This window comes from Macaca fascicularis, chromosome 13, assembly GCF_037993035.2.
Source record: "Macaca fascicularis isolate 582-1 chromosome 13, T2T-MFA8v1.1".
Classification (NCBI taxonomy): domain Eukaryota; kingdom Metazoa; phylum Chordata; class Mammalia; order Primates; family Cercopithecidae; genus Macaca; species Macaca fascicularis.
The window spans coordinates 25,633,068-25,650,025 of record NC_088387.1 but is presented as its reverse complement, the minus strand read 5'-3'; positions in this window follow the sequence as shown (position 1 = coordinate 25,650,025).

Sequence of the window (16,958 nt, the reverse complement as noted above, 5' to 3'; positions counted from 1 at the left end):
AAGAACTGTCTTAGCGAAAGGCTTCTTGAGGGGAAAGCTGTAACTCTGTGAGATGATTTCACAGAACACAAAGAAGTTTCTCAGAAAGCTTCTTTCACTTTGTTATCGGAGGATATTTCCTTTGGCCCTATAGTCTTCCAAGGGATCCGAAATATCTGTTCTCAGATTCCACAGAAATAAGGCTAGCAAAGAGATCCACGAAATACAGATGTAACTCTGTGAGATGAATTAACAGAACCTAAGCAGTTTCTCAGAAAGCTTCTTTCCAGATCTCATCTGAGGATATTTCCTTTTTCACCATAGAACTCTAAGGGCTTCCAAATATCACTTTGCCAATTCCACAAGAACTGTCTTAGCGTAGGGCTTCTTGAGGGGAAAGCTGTAACTCTGTGAGATGATTTCACAGAACACAAAGAAGTTTCTCAGAAAGCTTCTTTCTCTTTGTTATCGGAGGATATTTCCTTTGGCCCTATAGTCTTCCAAGGGATCCGAAATATCTGTTCTCAGATTCCACAGACATAAGGCTACAAAGAGATCCACGAAATACAGATGTAACTCTGTGAGATGATTAACAGAACACTAAGCGGTTTCTCAGAAAGCTTCTTTCCAGATTTCACCTGAGGATATTTCCTTTTTCACCATAGCCCTCTATGGGCTTCCAAATATCACTTTGCCAAATCCACAAAAACTGTCTTAGCGAAAGGCTTCTTGAGGGGAAAGCTGTAACTCTGTGAGATGATTTCACAGAAAACAAAGAAGTTTCTCAGAAAGCTTCTTTCCCTTTGTTATCGGAGGATATTTCCTTTGGCCCTATAGTCTTCAAAGGGATCCGAAATATCTGTTGTCAGATTCCACAGAAATAAGGATAGCAAAGAGATCCACGAAATACAGATGTAACACTGTGAGATGAATTAACATAACACTAAGCTGTTTCTCAGAAAGCTTCTTTCCAGATTTCACCTGAGGATATTTCCATTATCACCATGGCCCTCTATGGGGTTCCAAATATCACTTTGCCAATTCCACAAGAACTGTCTTAGCAAAAGGCTTCTTGAGGGGAAAGCTGTAACTCTGTGAGATGATTTCACAGAACACAAGGAAGTTTCTCAGAAAGCTTCTTTCTCTTTGTTATCGGAGGATATTTCCTTTGGCCCTATAGTCTTCCGAGGGATCCGAAATATCTTTTCTCAGATTCCACAGAAATAAGGCTAGCAAAGAGATCCCCGAAATACAGATGTAACTCAGTGAGATGAATTAACAGAACACTAAGCAGTCTCTCAGAAAGCTTCTTTCTAGATTTCATCTGAGGATATTTCCTTTTTCACCATAGCCCTCTATGGGCTTCCAAATATCAGTTTGCCAATTCCACAAGAACTGTCTTAGCGAAAGGCTTCTTGAGGGGTAAGCTGTAACTCTGTGAGATGATTTCACAGAACACAAAGAAGTTTCTCAGAAAGCTTCTTTCTCCTTGTTATCGGAGGATATTTCCTTTGGCCCTATAGTCTTCCAAGGGATCCGAAATATCTGTCCTAAGATTCCACAGAAATAAGGCTAGCCATGAGATCCACGAAATACAGATGTAACTCTGTGAGATGAATTAACAGAACACTAAGCACTTTCTCAGAAAGCTTCTTTCCAGATCTCATCTGAGGATAATTCCTATTTCACCATAGCCCTCTAAGGGCTTCCAAATATCACTTTGCCAATTCCGCAAGAACTGTCTTAGCGTAAGGCTTCTTGAGGGGAAAGCTGTAACTCTGTGAGATGATTTCACAGAACACAAAGAAGTTTCTCAGAAAACTTCTTTCTCTTTGTTATCGGAGGATATTTCCTTTGGCCCTATAGTCTTCAAAGGGATCCGAAATATCTGTTCTCAGATTCCACAGAAATAAGACTAGCAAAGAGATCCACGAAATACAGATGTAACTCTTTGAGATGAATTAACAGAACACTAAGCAGTTTCTCAGAAAGCTTCTTTCCAGATTTCCTCTGAGGAAATTTCCATTTTTACCATAGCCCTCTATGGGGTTCCGAATATCACTTTGCCAATTCCACAAGAACTGTCTTAGCGAAAGGCTTCTTGAGGGGAAAGCTGAATCTCTGTGAGATGATTTCACAGAACACAAAGAAGTTTCTCAGAAAGCTTCTTTCTCTTTGTTATCGGAGGATATTTCCTTTGGCCCTATAGTCTTCCAAGGGATCAGAAATATCTGTTATCAGATTCCACAGAAATAAGACTAGCAAAGAGATCCACGAAATACAGATGTAACTCTGTGAGATGAATTAACAGAACACTAAGCAGTTTCTCAGAAAGCTTCTTTCCAGATTTCCTCTGAGGAAATTTCCATTTTCACCATAGCCCTCTATGGGCTTCCGAATATCACTTTGCCAATTCCACAAGAACTGTCTTAGCGAAAGACTTCTTGAGGGGAAAGCTGTATCTCTGTGAGATGATTTCACAGAACTCAAAGAAGTTTCGCAGAAAGCTTCTTTCTGTTTGTTATCGGAGGATATTTCCTTTGGCCCTATAGTCTTCCAAGGGTTCCGAAATATCTGTTCTCAGATTCCACAGAAATAAGGCTGGCAAAGAGATCCACGAAATACAGATGTAACTCTGTGAGATGAATTAACAGAACCTAAGCAGTTTCTCAGAAAGCTTCTTTCCAGATCTCATCTGAGGATATTTCCTTTTTCACCATAGAACTCTAAGGGCTTCCAAATATCACTTTGCCAATTCCACAAGAACTGTCTTAGCGTAAGGCTTCTTGAGGGGAAAGCTGTAACTCTGTGAGATGATTTCACAGAACAAAAAGAAGTTTCTCAGAAAGCTTCTTTCTCTTTGTTATCGGAGGATATTTCCTTTGGCCCTATAGTCTTCCAAGGGATCCGAAATATCTGTTGTCAGATTCCACAGAAATAAGGCTAGCAAAGAGATCCACGAAATACAGATGTAACTCTGTGAGATGATTAACAGAACACTAAGCGGTTTCTCAGAAAGCTTCTTTCCAGATTTCATCTGAGTATATTTCCTTTTTCACCATAGCCCTCTATGGGGTTCCAAATATCACTTTGCCAATTCCACAAGAACGGTCTTAGCAAAAGACTTCTTGAGGGGAAAGCTGTAACTCTGTGAGATGATTTCACAGAACACAAGGAAGTTTCTCAGAAAGCTTCTTTCTCTTTATTATCGGAGGATATTTCCTTTGGCCCTACAGTCTTCCGAGGGATCCGAAATATCTTTTCTCAGATTCCACAGAAATAAGGCTAGCAAAGAGATCCACGAAATACAGATGTAACTCAGTGAGATGAATTAACAGAACACTAAGCAGTTTCTCAGAAAGCTTCTTTCCAGATTTCATCTGAGGATATTTCCTTTTTCACCATAGCCCTCTATGGGCTTCCAAATATCAGTTTGCCAATTCCACAAGAACTGTCTTAGCGAAAGGCTTCTTGAGGGGAAAGCTGTAACTCTGTGAGATGATTTCACAGAACACAAACAAGTTTCTCAGAAAGATTCTTTCTCTTTGTTATCGGAGGATTTTTCCTTTGGCCCTATAGTCTTCCAAGGGATCCGAAATATCTGTTCTCAGATTCCACAGAAATAAGGCTAGCCAAGAGATCCACGAAATACAGATGTAACTCTGTGAGATGAATTAACAGAACACTAAGCAGTTTCTCAGAAAGCTTCTTTCCAGATCTCATCTGAGGATATTTCCTTTTTCACCATAGCCCTCTAAGGGCCTCCAAATATCACTTTGCCAATTCCACAAGAACTGTCTTAGCGTAAGGCTTCTTGAGGGGAAAGCTGTAACTCTGTGAGATGATTTCACAGAACACAAAGAAGTTTCTCAGAATGCTTCTTTCTCTTTGTTATCGGAGGATATTTCCTTTGGCCCTATTGTCTTCCAAGGGATCTGAAATATCTGTTCTCAGATTCCACAGAAATAAGGGTAGCAAAGAGATCCACGAAATATAGATGTAACTCTGTGAGATGATTAACAGAACACTAAGCAGTTTCTCAGAAAGCTTCTTTCCAGATTTCACCTGAGGATATTTCCTTTTTCACCATAGCCCTCTATGGGCTTCCAAATATCACTTTGCCAATTCCACAAGAACTGTCTTAGCCAAAGGCTTCTTGAAGGGAAAGCTGTAACTCTGTGAGATGATTTCACAGAACACAAAGAAGTTTCTCAGAAAGCTTCTTTCTCTTTGTTATCGGAGGATATTTCCTTTGGCCCTATATTCTTCCAAGGGATCCGAAATATCTGTTATCAGATTCCACAGAAATGAGACTAGCAAAGAGATCCACGAAATACATATGTAACTCTGTGAGATGAATTAACAGAACACTAAGCAGTTTCTCAGAAAGCTTCTTTCCAGATTTCCTCTGAGGAAATTTCCATTTTCACCATAGCCCTCTATGGGCTTCCGAATATCACTTTGCCAATTCCACAAGAACTGTCTTAGCGAAAGGCTTCTTGAGAGGAAAGCTGTATCTCTGTGAGATGATTTCACAGAACTCAAAGAAGTTTCTCAGAAAGCTTCTTTCTCTTTGTTATCGGAGGATATTTCCTTTGGCCCTATAGTCTTCAAAGGGATCCGAAATATCTGTTCTCAGATTCCACAGAAATAAGGCTAGCAAAGAGAACCCCGAAATACAGATGTAACTCTGAGAGATGAATTAACAGAACACTAAGCAGTTTCTCAGAAAGCTTCTTTCCAGATTTCATCTGAGGATATTTCCTTTTTCACCATAGACCTCTATGGGCTTCCAAATATCACTTTACCAATTCCACAAGAACTGTCTTAACGAAAGGCTTCTTGAGGGGAAAGCTGTAACTCTGTGAGATGATTTCACAGAACACAAAGAAGTTTCTCAGAAAGCTTCTTTCTCTTTGTTATCGGAGGATATTTCCTTTGGCCCAATAGTCTTCCAAGGGATCCGAAATATCTGTTCTCCGATTCCACAGAAATAAGGCTAGCAAAGAGATCCACGAAATACAGATGTAACTCTGTGAGATGAATTAACGAACACTAAGCAGTTTCTCAGAAAGCTTCTTTCCAGATTTCATCTGAGGATGTTTCCTTTTTCACCATAGCCCTCTATGGGCTTCCAAATATCACTTTGCCAATTCCACAAGAACTGTCTTAGCGAAAGGCTTCTTGAGGCGAAACCTGTATCTCTGTGAGATGATTTCAGCGAACACAAAGAAATTTCTCAGAAAGCTTCTTTCTCTTTGTTATCGGAGGATATTTCCTTTGGCCCTATAGTCTTCCAAGGGATCCGAAATATCAGTTCTCAGATTCCACAGAAATAAGGCTAGCAAAGAGATCCACGAAATACAGGTGTAACTCTGTGAGATGAATTAACAGAACACTAAGCATTTTCTCAGAAAGCTTCTTTCCAGATTTCATCTAAGGATATTTCCTTTTTCACCATAGCCCTCTATGGGCTTCCAAATATCACTTTGCCAATTCCACAAGAACTGCCTTAGCGAAAGTCTTCCTGAGGGGAAAGCTGTAACTCTGTGAGATGATTTCACAGAACACAAAGAAGTTTCTCAGAAAGCTTCTTTCTCTTTGTTATCGGAGGATATTTCCTTTGGCCCTATAGTCTTCCAAGGGATCCGAAATATCTTTTCTCAGATTCCACAGAAATAAGGCTAGCAAAGAGAACCCCGAAATACAGATGTAACTCTGAGAGATGAATTAACAGAACACTAAGCAGTTTCTCAGAAAGCTTCTTTCCAGATTTCATCTGAGGATATTTCCTTTTTCACCATAGACCTCTATGGGCTTCCAAATATCACTTTACCAATTCCACAAGAACTGTCTTAACGAAAGGCTTCTTGAGGGGAAAGCTGTAACTCTGTGAGATGATTTCACAGAACACAAAGAAGTTTCTCAGAAAGCTTCTTTCTCTTTGTTATCGGAGGATATTTCCTTTGGCCCAATAGTCTTCCAAGGGATCCGAAATATCTGTTCTCCGATTCCACAGAAATAAGGCTAGCAAAGAGATCCACGAAATACAGATGTAACTCTGTGAGATGAATTAACGAACACTAAGCAGTTTCTCAGAAAGCTTCTTTCCAGATTTCATCTGAGGATGTTTCCTTTTTCACCATAGCCCTCTATGGGCTTCCAAATATCACTTTGCCAATTCCACAAGAACTGTCTTAGCGAAAGGCTTCTTGAGGCGAAACCTGTATCTCTGTGAGATGATTTCAGCGAACACAAAGAAATTTCTCAGAAAGCTTCTTTCTCTTTGTTATCGGAGGATATTTCCTTTGGCCCTATAGTCTTCCAAGGGATCCGAAATATCAGTTCTCAGATTCCACAGAAATAAGGCTAGCAAAGAGATCCACGAAATACAGGTGTAACTCTGTGAGATGAATTAACAGAACACTAAGCATTTTCTCAGAAAGCTTCTTTCCAGATTTCATCTAAGGATATTTCCTTTTTCACCATAGCCCTCTATGGGCTTCCAAATATCACTTTGCCAATTCCACAAGAACTGCCTTAGCGAAAGTCTTCCTGAGGGGAAAGCTGTAACTCTGTGAGATGATTTCACAGAACACAAAGAAGTTTCTCAGAAAGCTTCTTTCTCTTTGTTATCGGAGGATATTTCCTTTGGCCCTATAGTCTTCCAAGGGATCCGAAATATCTTTTCTCAGATTCCACAGAAATAAGGCTAGCAAAGAAATCCAAGAAATACAGATGTAACTCAGTGAGATGAATTAACAGAACACTAAGCAGTCTCACAGAAAGCTTCTTTCCAGATTTCATCTGAGGATATTTCCTTTTTCACCACAGCCCTCTATGGGCTTCCAAATATCACTTTGCCAATTCCACAAGAACTATCTTAGCGTAAGTCTTCTTGAGGGGAAAGCTGTAACTCTGTTAGATGATTTCACAGAACACAAAGAAGTTTCTCAGAAAGCTTCTTTCTCTTTGTTATCGGAGGATATTTCCTTTGGCCCTATAGTCTTCCAAGGGATCCGAAATATCTGTTCTCAGATTGCACAGAAATAAGGCTAGCAAAGAGATCCACGAAATACAGATGTAACTCTGTGAGATGAATTAACAGAACACTAAGCAGTTTCTCAGAAAGCTTCTTTCCAGATTTCCGCTGAGGAAATTTCCGTTTTCACCATAGCCCTCTATGGGCTTCCGAATATCACTTTGCCAATTCCACAAGAACTGTCTTAGCGAAAGGCTTCTTGAGGGGAAAGCTGTAACTCTGTGAGATGATTTCACAGAACACAAAGAAGTTTCTCAGAAAGCTTCTTTCTCTTTGTTATGGGAGGATATTTCCTTTGGCCCTATAGTCTTCAAAGGGATCCGAAATATCTGTTCTCAGATTCCACAGAAATAAGGCTAGCAAAGAGATCCACGAAATACAGATGTAACTCTGTGAGATGAATTAACAGAACACTAATCAGTTTCTCAGAAACCTTCCTCCAGTTTTCATCTGAGGATATTTCCTTTATCACCATAGCCCTCTATGGGCTTCCAAATATCACTTTGCCAATTCCACAAGAACTGTCTTAGCGAAAGGCTTCTTGAGGGGAAAGCTGTAACACTGTGAGATGATTTCACAGAACACAAAGAAGTTTCTCAGAAAGCTTCTTTCTCTTTGTTATCGGAGGATATTTCCTTTGGCCCTATAGTCTTCCAAGGGATCCGAAATATCTGTTCTCAGATTCCACAGAAATAAGTCTAGCAAAGAGATCCACGAAATGCAGGTGTAACTCTGTGAGATGAATTAACAGAACACTAAGCAGTTTCTCAGAAAGCTTCTTTCCAGATTTCATCTGAGGATATTTCCTTTTTCACCATAGCCCTCTATGGGCTTCCAAATATCACTTTGCCAATTCCACAAGAACTGTCTTAGCGACAGGCTTCCTGAGGGGAAAGCTGTAACTCTGTGAGATGATTTCACAGAACACAAAGAAGTTTCTCAGAAAGCTTCTTTCTCTTTGTTATCGGAGGATATTTCCTTTGGCCCTATAGTCTTCCAAGGGATCCGAAATATCTGTTCTCAGATTGCACAGAAATAAGGCTAGCAAAGAGATCCACGAAATACAGATGTAACTCTGTGAGATGAATTAACAGAACAGTAAGCAGTTTCTCAGAAAGCTTCTTTCCAGATTTCCGCTGAGGAAATTTCCGTTTTCAACATTGCCCTCTATGGGCTTCCGAATATCACTTTGCCAATTCCACAAGAACTGTCTTAGCGAAAGGCTTCTTGAGGGGAAAGCTGTAACACTGTGAGATGATTTCACAGAACACAAAGAAGTTTCTCAGAAAGCTTCTTTCTCTTTGTTATCGGAGGATATTTCCTTTGGCCCTATAGTCTTCCAAGGGATCCGAAATATCTGTTCTCAGATTCCACAGAAATAAGGCTAGCAAAGAGATCCACGAAATACAGATGTAACTCTTTGAGATGAATTAACGAACACTAAGCAGTTTCTCAGAAGGCTTCTTTCCAGATTTCATCTGAGGATATTTCCTTTTTCACCATAGCCCTCTATGGGCTTCCAAATATCACTTTGCCAATTCCACAAGAAGTGTCTTAGCGAAAGGCTTCTTGAGGCGAAACCTGTATCTCTGTGACATGATTTCAGCGAACACAAAGAAATTTCTCAGAAAGCTTCTTTCTCTTTGTTATCGGAGGATATTTCCTTTGGCCCTATAGTCTTCCAAGGGATCCGAAATATCAGTTCTCAGATTCCACAGAAATAAGGCTAGCAAAGAGATCCACGAAATACTGGTGTAACTCTGTGAGATGAATTAACAGAACACTAAGCATTTTCTCAGAAAGCTTCTTTCCAGATTTCATCTAAGGATATTTCCTTTTTCACCATAGCCCTCTATGGGCTTCCAAATATCACTTTGCCAATTCCACAAGAACTGCCTTAGCGAAAGTCTCCTGAGGGGAAAGCTGTAACTCTGTGAGATGATTTCACAGAACACAAAGAAGTTTCTCAGAAAGCTTCTTTCTCTTTGTTATCGGAGGATATTTCCTTTGGCCCTATAGTCTTCCAAGGGATCCGAAATATCTTTTCTCAGATTCCACAGAAATAAGGCTAGCAAAGAAATCCAAGAAATACAGATGTAACTCAGTGAGATGAATTAACAGAACACTAAGCAGTCTCACAGAAAGCTTCTTTCCAGATTTCATCTGAGGATATTTCCTTTTTCACCACAGCCCTCTATGGGCTTCCAAATATCACTTTGCCAATTCCACAAGAACTATCTTAGCGTAAGTCTTCTTGAGGGGAAAGCTGTAACTCTGTTAGATGATTTCACAGAACACAAAGAAGTTTCTCAGAAAGCTTCTTTCTCTTTGTTATCGGAGGATATTTCCTTTGGCCCTATAGTCTTCCAAGGGATCCGAAATATCTGTTCTCAGATTGCACAGAAATAAGGCTAGCAAAGAGATCCACGAAATACAGATGTAACTCTGTGAGATGAATTAACAGAACACTAAGCAGTTTCTCAGAAAGCTTCTTTCCAGATTTCCGCTGAGGAAATTTCCGTTTTCACCATAGCCCTCTATGGGCTTCCGAATATCACTTTGCCAATTCCACAAGAACTGTCTTAGCGTAAGGCTTCTTGAGGGGAAAGCTGTAACTCTGTGAGATGATTTCACAGAACACAAAGAAGTTTCTCAGAAAGCTTCTTTCTCTTTGTTATGGGAGGATATTTCATTTGGCCCTAGAGTCTTCCAAGGGATCCGAAATATCTGTTCTCAGATTCCACAGAAATAAGGCTAGCAAAGAGATCCACGAAATACAGATGTAACTCTGTGAGATGAATTAACAGAACACTAATCAGTTTCTCAGAAACCTTCCTCCAGTTTTCATCTGAGGATATTTCCTTTATCACCATAGCCCTCTATGGGCTTCCAAATATCCCTTTGCCAATTCCACAAGAACTGTCTTAGCGAAAGGCTTCTTGAGGGGAAAGCTGTAACACTGTGAGATGATTTCACAGAACACAAAGAAGTTTCTCAGAAAGCTTCTTTCTCTTTGTTATCGGAGGATATTTCCTTTGGCCCTATAGTCTTCCAAGGGATCCGAAATATCTGTTCTCAGATTCCACAGAAATAAGTCTAGCAAAGAGATCCACGAAATACAGGTGTAACTCTGTGAGATGAATTAACAGAACACTAAGCAGTTTCTCAGAAAGCTTCTTTCCAGATTTCATCTGAGGATATTTCCTTTTTCACCATAGCCCTCTATGGGCTTCCAAATATCACTTTGCCAATTCCACAAGAACTGTCTTAGCGAAAGGCTTCCTGAGGGGAAAGCTGTAACTCTGTGAGATGTTTTCACAGAACACAAAGAAGTTTCTCAGAAAGCTTCTTTCTCTTTGTTATCGGAGGATATTTCCTTTGGCCCTATAGTCTTCCAAGGGATCCGAAATATCTGTTCTCAGATTCCACAGAAATAAGGCTAGCAAAGAGATCCACGAAATACAGATGTAACTCTGTGAGATGATTAACAGAACACTAAGCGGTTTCTCAGAAAGCTTCTTTCCAGATTTCACCTGAGGATATTTCCTTTTTCACCATAGCCCTCTACGGGCTTCCAAATATCACTTTGCCAATTCCACAAGAACTGTCTTAGCGAAAGGCTTCTTTAGGGGAAAGCTGTAACTCTGTGAGATGATTTCACAGAACACAAAGAAGTTTCTCAGAAAGCTTCTTTCTCTTTGTTATCGGAGGATATTTCCTTTGGCCCTATAGTCTTCCAAGGTATCAGAAATATCTGTTCTCAGATTCCACAGAAATAAGGCTAGCAAAGAGATCCACGAAATAGAGATGTAACTCTGTGAGATGAATTAACAGAACACTAAGCAGTTTCTCAGAAAGCTTCTTTCCAGATCTCATCTGAGGATATTTCCTTTTTCACCATAGCCCTCTAAGGGCCTCCAAATATCACTTTGCCAATTCCACAAGAACTGTCTTAGCGTAAGGCTTCTTGTGGGGAAAGCTGTAACTCTGTGAGATGATTTCACAGAACACAAAGAAGTTTCTCAGAATGCTTCTTTCTCTTTGTTATCGGAGGATATTTCCTTTGGCCCTATTGTCTTCCAAGGGATCCGAAATATCTGTTCTCAGATTCCACAGAAATAAGGGTAGCAAAGAGATCCACGAAATACAGATGTAACTCTGTGAGATGATTAACAGAACACTAAGCAGCTTCTCAGAAAGCTTCTTTCCAGATTTCTCCTGAGGATATTTCCTTTTTCACCATAGCCCTCTATGGGCTTCCAAATATCACTTTGCCAATTCCACAAGAACTGTCTTAGCCAAAGGCTTCTTGAAGGGAAAGCTGTAACCTGTGAGATGATTTCACAGAACACAAAGAAGTTTCTCAAAAATCTTCTTTCTCATTGTTATCGGAGGATATTTACTTTGGCCCTATAGTCTTCCAAGGGATTCGAAATATCTGTTCTCAGATTCCACAGACATAAGGCTACCAAAGAGATCCACGAAATACTGATGTAACTCTGTGAGATGATTAACAGAACACTAAGCGGTTTCTCAGAAAGCTTCTTTCCAGATTTCACCTGAGGATATTTCCATTTTCACCATAGCCCTCTATGGGCTTCCAAATATCCCTTTGCCAATTCCACAAGAAATGTCTTAGCGAAAGGCTTCTTGAGGGGAAAGCTGTAACTCTGTGAGATGATTTCACAGAACACAAAGAAGTTTCTCAGAAATCTTCTTTCTCATTGTTATCGGAGGATATTTACTTTGGCCCTATAGTCTTCCAAGGGATCCGAAATATCTGTTCTCAGATTCCACAGAAATAAGACTAGCAAAGAGATCCACGAAATACAGATGTAACTCTTTGAGATGAATTAACAGAACACTAAGCAGTTTCTCAGAAAGCTTCTTTCCAGATTTCCTCTGAGGAAATTTCCATTTTTACCATATCCCTCTATGGGGTTCCGAATATCACTTTGCCAATTCCACAAGAACTGTCTTAGCGAAAGGCTTTTTGAGGGGAAAGCTGAATCTCTGTGAGATGATTTCACAGAACTCAAAGAAGTTTCTCAGAAAGCTTCTTTCTCTTTGTTATCGGAGGATATTTCCTTTGGCCCTATAGTCTTCAAAGGGATCCGAAATATCTGTTCTCAGATTCCACAGAAATAAGGCTATGAAAGAGAACCCCGAAATACAGATGTAACACTGTGAGATGAATTAACAGAACACTAAGCAGTTTCTCAGAAAGCTTCTTTCCAGATTTCATCTGAGGATATTTCCTTTTTCACCATAGACCTCAATGGGCTTCCAAATATCACTTTGCCAATTCCACAAGAACTGTCTTAGTGAAAGGCTTCTTGAGGGGAAAGCTCTAACTCTGTGAGATGATTTCACAGAACACAAAGAAGTTAATCAGAAGGCTTCCTTCTCTTTGTTATCAGAGGATATTTCTTTGGCCCTATAGTCTTCCAAGGGATCCGAAATATCTGTTCTCAGATTCCACAGAAATAAGGCTAGCAAAGAGATCCACGAAATAGAGATGTAACTCTGTGAGATGAATTAACAGAACACTAAGCAGTTTCTCAGAAAGCTTCTTTCCAGATTTCATCTGAGGATATTTCCTTTTTCACCACAGCCCTCTATGGGCTTCCAAATATCACTTTGCCAATTCCACAAGAACTATCTTAGCGTAAGTCTTCTTGAGGGGAAAGCTGTAACTCTGTGAGATGATTTCACACAACACAAAGAAGTTTCTCAGAAAGCTTCTTTCTCGTTGTTATCGGAGGATATTTCCTTTGGCCCTATAGTGTTCCAAGGGATCCGAAATATCTGTTCTCAGATTCCAGAGAAATAAGGCTAGCAAAGAGATCCACGAAATACAGATGTAACTCTGTGAGATGATTAACAGAACACTAAGCAGTTCCTCAGAAAGCTTCTTTCCAGATTTCGCCTGAGGATATTTCCTTTTTCACCAGAGCCCTCTATGGGCTTCCAAATATCACTTTGCCAATTGCCCAAGAATTGTCTTAGCGAAAGGCTTCTTGAGGAGAAAGCTGTAACTCTGTGAGATGATTTCACAGAACACAAAGAAGTTTCTCAGAAAACTTCTTTCTCTTTGTTATCGGAGGATATTTCCTTTGGCCCTATAGTCTTCAAAGGGATCCGAAATATCTGTTCTCAGATTCCACAGAAATAAGACTAGCAAAGAGATCCACGAAATACAGATGTAACTCTGTGAGATGAATTACCAGAACACTAAGCAGTTTCTCAGAAAGCTTCTTTCCAGATTTCCTCTGAGGAAATTTCCATTTTTACCATAGCCCTCTATGGGGTTCCGAATATCACTTTGCCAATTCCACAAGAACTGTCTTAGCGAAAGGCTTCTTGAGGGGAAAGCTGAATCTCTGTGAGATGATTTCACAGAACTCAAAGAAGTTTCTCAGAAAGCTTCTTTCTCTTTGTTATCGGAGGATATTTCCTTTGGCCCTATAGTCTTCCAAGGGATCCGAAATATCTGTTCTCAGATTCCACAGAAATAAGGCTAGCAAAGAGATCCAGGAAATACAGGGGTAACTCTGTGAGATGAATTAACAGAACACTAAGCAGTTTCTCAGAAAGCTTCTTTCCAGATTTCCTCTAAGGATATTTCCTTTTTCACCATACCCCTCTATGGGCTTCCAAATATCACTTTGCCAATTCCACAAGAACTGCCTTAGCGAAAGGCTTCCTGAGGGGAAAGCGGTAACTCTGTGAGATGATTTCACAGAACACAAAGAAGTTTCTCAGAAAGATTCCTTCTCTTTGTTATCGGAGGATATTTCCTTTGGCCCTATAGTCTTCCAAGGGATCTGAAATATCTGGTCTCAGATTCCACAGAAATAAGGCTAGCAAAGAGATCCACGAAATAGAGATGTAACTCTGTGAGATGAATTAACAGAACACTAAGCAATATCTCAGAAAGATTCTTTCCAGATTTCCTCTGAGGATATTTCCTTTTTCACAATAGCCCTCTATGGGCTTCCAAATATCACTTTGCCAATTCCACAAGAACTGTCTTAGCGAAAGGCTTCTTGAGGGGAAAGCTGTAACTCTGTGAGATGATTTCACAGAACACAAAGAAGTTTCTCAGAAATCTTCTTTCTCATTGTTATCGGAGGATATTTACTTTGGCCCTATAGTCTTCCAAGGGATCCGAAATATCTGTTCTCAGATTCCACAGACATAAGGCTAGCAAAGAGATCCACGAAATACAGATGTAACTCTGTGAGATGAATTAACAGAACACTAAGCAGTTTCTCAGAAAGCTTCTTTCCAGATTTCATCTGAGGATATTTCCTTTTTCACCACAGCCCTCTATGGGCTTCCAAATATCACTTTGCCAATTCCACAAGAACTATCTTAGCGTAAGTCTTCTTGAGGGGAAAGCTGTAACTCTGTGAGATGATTTCACAGAACACAAAGAAGTTTCTCAGAAAGCTTCTTTCTCTTTGTTATCGGAGGATATTTCCTTTAGCCCTATAGTGTTCCAAGGGATCCGAAATATCTGTTCTCAGATTCCACAGAAATAAGGCTAGCAAAGAGATCCACGAAATACAGATGTAACTCTGTGAGATGATTAACAGAACACTAAGCAGTTCCTCAGAAAGCTTCTTTCCAGATTTCACCTGAGGATAATTCCTTTTTCACCAGAGTCCTCTATGGGCTTCCAAATATCACTTTGCCAATTGCCCAAGAATTGTCTTAGCGAAAGGCTTCTTGAGGAGAAAGCTGTAACTCTGTGAGATGATTTCAGAGAACACAAAGAAGTTTCTCAGAAAGCTTCTTTCTCGTTGTTATCGGAGGATATTTCCTTTGGCCCTATAGTTTTCCAAGGGATCCGAAATATCTGTTCTCAGATTCCACAGAAATAAGGCTAGCAAAGAGATCCAGGAAATACAGGGGTAACTCTGTGAGATGAATTAACAGAACACTAAGCAGTTTCTCAGAAAGCTTCTTTCCAGATTTCCTCTAAGGATATTTCCTTTTTCACCATACCACTCTATGGGCTTCCAAATATCACTTTGCCAATTCCACAAGAACTGCCTTAGCGAAAGGCTTCCTGAGGGGAAAGCGGTAACTCTGTGAGATGATTTCACAGAACACAAAGAAGTTTCTCAGAAAGATTCTTTCTCTTTGTTATCGGAGGATATTTCCTTTGGCCCTATAGTCTTCCAAGGGATCTGAAATATCTGGTCTCAGATTCCACAGAAATAAGGCTAGCAAAGAGATCCACGAAATAGAGATGTAACTCTGTGAGATGAATTAACAGAACACTAAGCAGTTTCTCAGAAAGATTCTTTCCAGATTTCCTCTGAGGATATTTCCTTTTTAACCATAGCCCTCTATGGGCTTCCAAATATCACTTTGCCAATTCCACAAGAACTGTCTTAGCGAAAGGCTTCTTGAGCGGAAAGCTGTAACTCTGTGAGATGATTTCACAGAACACAAAGAAGTTTCTCAGAAATCTTCTTTCTCATTGTTATCGGAGGATATTTACTTTGGCCCCATAGTCTTCCAAGGGATCCGAAATATCTGTTCTCAGATTCCACAGACATAAGGCTAGCAAAGAGATCCACGAAATACTGATGTAACTCTGTGAGATGATTAACAGAACACTAAGCGGTTTCTCAGAAAGCTTCTTTCCAGATTTCACCTGAGGATATTTCCATTTTCACCATAGCCCTCTATGGGCTTCCAAATATCCCTTTGCCAATTCCACAAGAAATGTCTTAGCGAAAGGCTTCTTGAGGGGAAAGCTGTAACTCTGTGAGATGATTTCACAGAACACAAAGAAGTTTCTCAGAAATCTTCTTTCTCATTGTTATCGGAGGATATTTACTTTGGCCCTATAGTCTTCCAAGGGATCCGAAATATCTGTTCTCAGATTCCACAGAAATAAGACTAGCAAAGAGATCCACGAAATACAGATGTAACTCTTTGAGATGAATTAACAGAACACTAAGCAGTTTCTCAGAAAGCTTCTTTCCAGATTTCCTCTGAGGAAATTTCCATTTTTACCATAGCCCTCTATGGGGTTCCGAATATCACTTTGCCAATTCCACAAGAACTGTCTTAGCGAAAGTCTTCTTGAGGGGAAAGCTGAATCTCTGTGAGATGATTTCACAGAACTCAAAGAAGTTTCTCAGAAAGCTTCTTTCTCTTTGTTATCGGAGGATATTTCCTTTGGCCCTATAGTCTTCAAAGGGATCCGAAATATCTGTTCTCATATTCCACAGAAATAAGGCTATCAAAGAGAACCCCGAAATACAGATGTAACACTGTGAGATGAATTAACAGAACACTAAGCAGTTTCTCAGAAAGCTTCTTTCCAGATTTCATCTGAGGATATTTCCTTTTTCACCACAGCCCTCTATGGGCTTCCAAATATCACTTTGCCAATTCCACAAGAACTATCTTAGCGTAAGTCTTCTTGAGGGGAAAGCTGTAACTCTGTGAGATGATTTCACAGAACACAAAGAAGTTTCTCAGAAAGCTTCTTTCTCTTTGTTACCGGAGGATATTTCCTTTGGCCCTATAGTGTTCCAAGGGATCCGAAATATCTGTTCTCAGATTCCACAGAAATAAGGCTAGCAAAGAGATCCACGAAATACAGATGTAACTCTGTGAGATGATTAACAGAACACTAAGCAGTTCCTCAGAAAGCTTCTTTCCAGATTTCACCTGAGGATATTTCCTTTTTCACCAGAGCCCTCTATGGGCTTCCAAATATCACTTTGCCAATTGCCCAAGAATTGTCTTAGCGAAAGGCTTCTTGAGGAGAAAGCTGTAACTCTGTGAGATGATTTCACAGAACACAAAGAAGTTTCTCAGAAAGTTTCTTTCTCGTTGTTATCGGAGGATATTTCCTTTGGCCCTATAGTTTTCCAAGGGATCCGAAATATCTGTTCTCAGATTCCAC